Source organism: Trachurus japonicus, chromosome 22 (assembly GCF_045865225.1).
Source record: "Trachurus japonicus isolate A0001 chromosome 22, Traja_1.0".
NCBI classification, from domain to species: domain Eukaryota; kingdom Metazoa; phylum Chordata; class Actinopteri; order Carangiformes; family Carangidae; genus Trachurus; species Trachurus japonicus.
The window spans coordinates 22,270,925-22,276,586 of NC_140928.1; the positions used below are offsets into that span (position 1 = coordinate 22,270,925).

At 37.2% G+C, this 5,662-nt stretch overlaps 1 pseudogene across 1 annotated transcript in view; it reads left to right on the top strand.

Annotated features, from left to right (window-relative positions):
* Positions 1-1,291: 1,291 nt before the first annotated feature.
* LOC146964033 (calpain-1 catalytic subunit-like) overlaps positions 1,292-5,662 on the top strand; it is a 19,074-nt pseudogene continuing 14,703 nt past the window's right edge. Inside the window, exons 1-9 of the transcript XR_015034754.1 lie at positions 1,292-1,328; positions 2,835-3,092; positions 3,199-3,268; positions 3,344-3,462; positions 3,797-3,930; positions 4,145-4,319; positions 4,640-4,714; positions 4,873-4,958; positions 5,298-5,372. The product of XR_015034754.1 is annotated as a calpain-1 catalytic subunit-like (transcript). The remainder of the gene's footprint in view (positions 1,329-2,834; positions 3,093-3,198; positions 3,269-3,343; positions 3,463-3,796; positions 3,931-4,144; positions 4,320-4,639; positions 4,715-4,872; positions 4,959-5,297; positions 5,373-5,662) is intronic.

Here is a 5,662-nt window from a genome sequence, read left to right on the forward strand (position 1 = left end):
TGTAGTCAATGCTGAAGTGATTGCCTGACTTTGCATGTTTTGACATAATGCAAACATGGTCTTGGTTAACTTTGCATAAGTGAACATGTGCTGTGGGAAATGTTTTACTGTGGGTTACATTGTAACTGTGGTTCTCTGAGTGAAGAGACTATCTCGCCACTCAGCTACACATGCCATATGAAGCTGAGTGGATAATAATTATATCTGCTGTGCAGCAATGGCAATTTTTAGGCAAAATTAAAAAGCTGTTGCACATATGGTTGATCTGTTATGAAAGTATGAAAGTTTTGAAATTTAGAGGCATGCTGTAAAACCACCACCAGGACTAATACATTTTGAGGAAAACAATAGGGTCCTGGCAGCTTACACTACCTAGCCCATAATAATAATGGCTTACAAGCGCTTTTCTATTGATACGCGATACCCAAAGCGTGTTACAGAAACCATTATTCATTCATACCACATTCACACGTTACAGATCATGAAGCACAGCTTTTCCCCCACAGCAATACGGACCAGACTATATTAAAACAATTTCAACTTTCTACCTCAGGTAATACTTCATCAAGTGCCTTTTGTTTGTTTGTTTGTTTGTTTGTTTGTTTGTTTGTTTGTTTGTTTGTTTGTTTGTTTGTTTGTTTGTTTGTTTGTTTGTTTTTTATGCAAGCAATCCACTTTGTATCTTTGAACGTTCATATATTATTTTGTGTGAGTGTGTGTGCATGTGTTTGTTAGGACTGATTGTGATTTTTCTGTCAAGCACTTTGCAGGAGCTCACATCATTTTGTTGTATATTTTCTCAGTGAAAATAAAGACATTCACGAATGACATGAATGAATTATCATTGCTGTGGCCACTGGCCAGTTCCCCCGATCCTTTAGTGACAAAATCAATGTAAGGACATGGACTTGACCTTGGTCATAGAATAACACCTTTTGTAAACAGTTGTGCATGAGCCACTGGCCAGATGCAGTGCAGTCCATTTTAACAAGAGTCTCTTGTCTTATCTCGTGCCCTTGATGTGACAGCTTCATGTTACAGCTTGATTGATCATTTTTGACCACCACTCTGGTGCTATTAAAATAACTGTGTATAATGTAAACAAACCAACAGGTGTGCTTCGGGGCATCTATCAGGTTCCTTGAAAGTGAAACTGTTTTTCTCCTTGTCTTTCCCTCTGTCTGTTAAAAGACTACACTGCAGGTGCTCACAGGCAGGGTTTGCTCCATCTTCAGTCTTGAGGCATTTACAGGCATTATAACTGACTTGCTGATCCACCTACTGTACCTCTTCACTGCACTGCAGATTTTCTCTTTCAAGCCAGTGAGGTAAGTTCTTTAAAACTATTTTCAGTAGTAGTGTGTGTTGTCCCTACACCAGCGACAATCTTTAAAAGACGTATCTTTTTGTAACACTGAACAGTGATATGAATACTTTTAAGCATGTAAATACACAAAACCGTTTCTTTTGCTAATGTTATTACTAATAATATTTCAAAATATTCTATCATTCCAGTATTCTTTTCAGACCACAGTAATTGCATATTTTGTACAAGTCTTAAAATGTATCTGATACAGGAAACAGATCAAAGGAAAACCAAATTATTGTAGTAAACAAAACAAATACAAATTTTAAAGGTACTGTAATACTTTGGATTTCGGTTCGTAATGGGTTAACTACATGCTTTTACTTACAAACCTCCTTGTGACTTGTTAAAATGGTCCTAAATTCAAAGAATTAAAGAACTACAGAAATATCTTTGTTATTGCAGTTGACTAAAGAGCTATTGGAAATGTCAGTGTTGGGATTTGAAACATTTGATTGATTTTACACCACCTCTCCCTCTCTCCATCAGCTTTGCAAATATTCTTTACAAGAAGCCATTTAATTTGTAAACATACATACAATCAGTGGTGGACAGTAACGGAGTAAATTTACTTGAGTACTGTACTTAAGTACATATCCAGAGGATTTGTACATGAGTATTAGATTTCTTTGGTACTTATTACTCTTACTTGAATACATTTCCAAGACAAATATTTTTACTTTTACTCGAGTTAATTTCTAGGAAGCCTGAAAAGTATTATTTTCAGGTCTGCTCTTTTTTTTTTTTTCTAAAATACTATTGGACACAAGCTGTGTTTGTCAAAGAAGGAAACTTTAACCCCTAAAAGCAGCACATCAGTGCAGGTGGTTTCAAAGAGTTCATTCTCAGAAACAAGAGTTAAAAGGTCCTTAAATTCATTTAGAAAAAATTATAGTAATTCATTGATGTGAAAAATAAGAAATGTACTCTTACTCTTACTCTTACTTTTACTTAAAGTAAATTTAAAAGCATGTACTTTTGGATACTTAAGTACCTTTAAAAGCAAGTACTTTTTTACTCTTACTCGAGTAACATGTCAACTGAGCTATTTTTACTTGCATATCCATCTCTGCATACAATGTGGGTCTTTTGGACTTTTTCAGCAGTTAGACACAAGTTGCAGTTCCATTTCTTTTTTTGTTTTGTGAAACTAAACACATTCACTTACTAAAATATATTACACACTCTGACTCATTATCATAATAATTATAATAGTAAACAAAGGTAGCAGAAGTTAAATGCAATCACATGGGTGGCTTAAACTCAAGTCATTTTTTAAGATGAGTTTTTAATGTGACTCTTTGCCACGTACAGGACAATTGTAGAAGTTAAATATTCAAGAATTCTTTATTGTCATTGTGCATACACATAACAGAATTTCATACCCTTGCATAAAAACAACAACAACAAACTTACTTGCATGCAAATCTCTCATGAATATCAAAGTAGTTCTTCTTTTCCTTAACAGAGTCCAAACATAACCGTGACAATGCCTCCTCCCGGTGTGTGCCTGAACATCTTGGGGGCTCGTAATAAGCAGGATGGTTATGGGAGTGTTGCCAATCCTGAGAAATTCTTAAACCAAGACTACCAGCAGCTTAAACAGTACTGTCTCACACAAGGGGTAAGGTACATTGATGACATGTTCCCACCTGACAGAAGATCCATAGGTCAGGGGTTGCTAGCCCCAAGTGACGAGGCACGAGTGGTGTGGCTGAGACCAAATGTGAGTGCTTTTGAGAGCATTAATATCCCTCATCACACAAAAGCTTAATGTAATGTAATGTAATATGTTTTATAATAAACATATCTATCAATCTTTTTTTTTTCAGAAAATTTCTCCTAATGCATCCTTTGTACTTGATGGGGTCTCCAGATTTGACTTTGGTCAAGGAATACTTGGTAGGAAAATGTCTATTCAAAATGTTTTACTGTTAAATGACTTTCTGATATCTCAATATGTACAATTTTATTCAGGAAACTGCTGGTTTCTCGCATCTATCGGAGCTCTGACCTTCCAGAATCATGTCCTCGGGCAAGTTGTTCCTCTTGAACAAACATTTGATGAAAACTACTGTGGGATGTTTCACTTCAGGGTAAATGCAAACACACACACACACAGACATGAACACACACACAGACACACATTATTATCTTTTAGTCATATTTACACGGAGAGAACAGCTGTGTCGGCTGATGTCTACACACACAATGGTGAGTCACATACACAAAGCCACTTTGAAATAGTAACTGGATGTCTATGACTTCTCTTTACAAAAAATATCACTGTGGGCCTCTTCACCTCAAACCTGCAAGTCAGCAATCCAACCTTGTAATTATTGTTTGAGCCAGTCTTGTGGAGTACAATGAATGAGTCTTATATTTCTTACATACTGTATATCCATCATGTCTTACTTTTTGTCATTTCAGTTCTGGAGGTTTGCAAGATGGGTGGATGTCGTCATTGATGACAAGCTACCAACGATCAATGACAGACTAATCTTTGTCAACTCAAAAGACCCAAATGAGTTCTGGCCTGCTTTGCTGGAGAAGGCTTATGCCAAGTATGAATGAATGAAAGTTCATTATGTCCGTATGAAATAATTATAGCTTCCTTTTTTCTTTTCCAAGACAAGAAATTTCCTCATACCTTTTGTTGACAGTTTTGGCATTTACGATGAAACTGTCAACAAAAAGGTATGAGGAAATTTCATGTCTTGGAAAAGAAAAAAGAACAACATAACAACTGCAACTCAATATCTCTTCTGCTTGTGTCAGGGTGTGTGGTTCCTATGCCGACATGACTGCTGGTACTCCAGCAGAGGCTATGTTGGATTTCACTGGTGGTGTCCACATGAGCATCCAATTGCAAAACCCTCCTTCAAACTTATGGGAGTTGCTATTCAGAGCTGGCAGATGTAGCTCACTGATGGGATGTGGTACAGCTCAGGGGGTATGTAATATGAAACCACAAAACCCAATACTGAAGTGTACACAGCCTATTAATATGCACAATGATAATAAAACATTTCTTGGGGAGACAGAGTGAAATTTAAGGCTAGACTATATTTCTTAATTAAAGCGGTGGGCTGTGGAGAAATTATGGTTTTCTGCACAAACAATAAAAAAAGTATGGTTGACTTAAATTAATGGCTTACAGATGCTCACAGTCAGAAATTAGAGATTGAAGTGATAATTGCAAAAAAGAAGTGGCTGTAATCCTCTATACATATCTGTCAGCTCTCAGTGATGATAAATATTTTTGGCTTGTAGGAGACCTCTGAAAACACTGTTTTGCCAAATGGACTGGTCCAAGGCCATGCTTACACTATCACAGGTGTCAAACAGGTGAGAAATTACACTTCAAACAATACACTTGGAATTGGAAGTAAAGCTAATATCATTTTTCTGATATTGATCATGAAAGTTGTTGCTGCCACAGTTGACAAGATTTCTTTGCACTTTTACATTTATAACCATGTACCTCTTCTGTGATGATTGGACAGCTTATGTCCCGAGAGCAAGTTGTGAACCTGGTGCGTCTGTGGAATCCATGGGGCCAAGGAGAATGGAAAGGGGACTGGAGTGATAAGTAAGAAATACTATAGGTATATAGATTTGCTTTTGCAAAATTATTGAAATGTTCTAGTGGTAAAATCAGTTTAAAATATATTTATTGTTGCACACACACACACAAACATTTTACTTTTTGTTAATATAATCTCTTTGCTGAGAATCTTCCTCTAGTTATTCTAAACTGGTTTCTCCAGTGAGAGTTAAGTAATTAAGTCTTGCCTTAAAGGCATCTTAATAATGACCTTTCAATCACAGAACATGCCACCTGCAAGAACCTGAACTGATTAAGAAGAAAGTTGAGAGGGGAGGGGAAATATTGTCTCTTCTCTTGCTTAAACTATTAATTGTCTTCAAGGTCACCTCTGTGGCAAACAGTGAGCCCTCAGGATCGTGAGATGTGTCTTGCAGTGGATGATGATGGAGAGTTTTGGTAAGCACACCAAGTCACAATGGAGAAATCTGGCGGCTGGTGCAGAGAGATGGAGCTCCGGTGGATCTGCGGAAACACAGAGAGAGTGCAAGACACCAAGGCCAAACTACAAAGTACAAAAGAAAATGACAGTTCAAAAATGTACTGAGAGGAGAGGAGAGGAGAGGAGAGGAGAGGAGAGGAGAGGAGAGGAGATGTGTCCCCAGCAGTCTAAGCCTATAGCAGCATAGCTGTAAAATGGTTCAGAGTTACCTGAACCAGCCCTAACTAAAAGCTCTGTCATAAAGGAA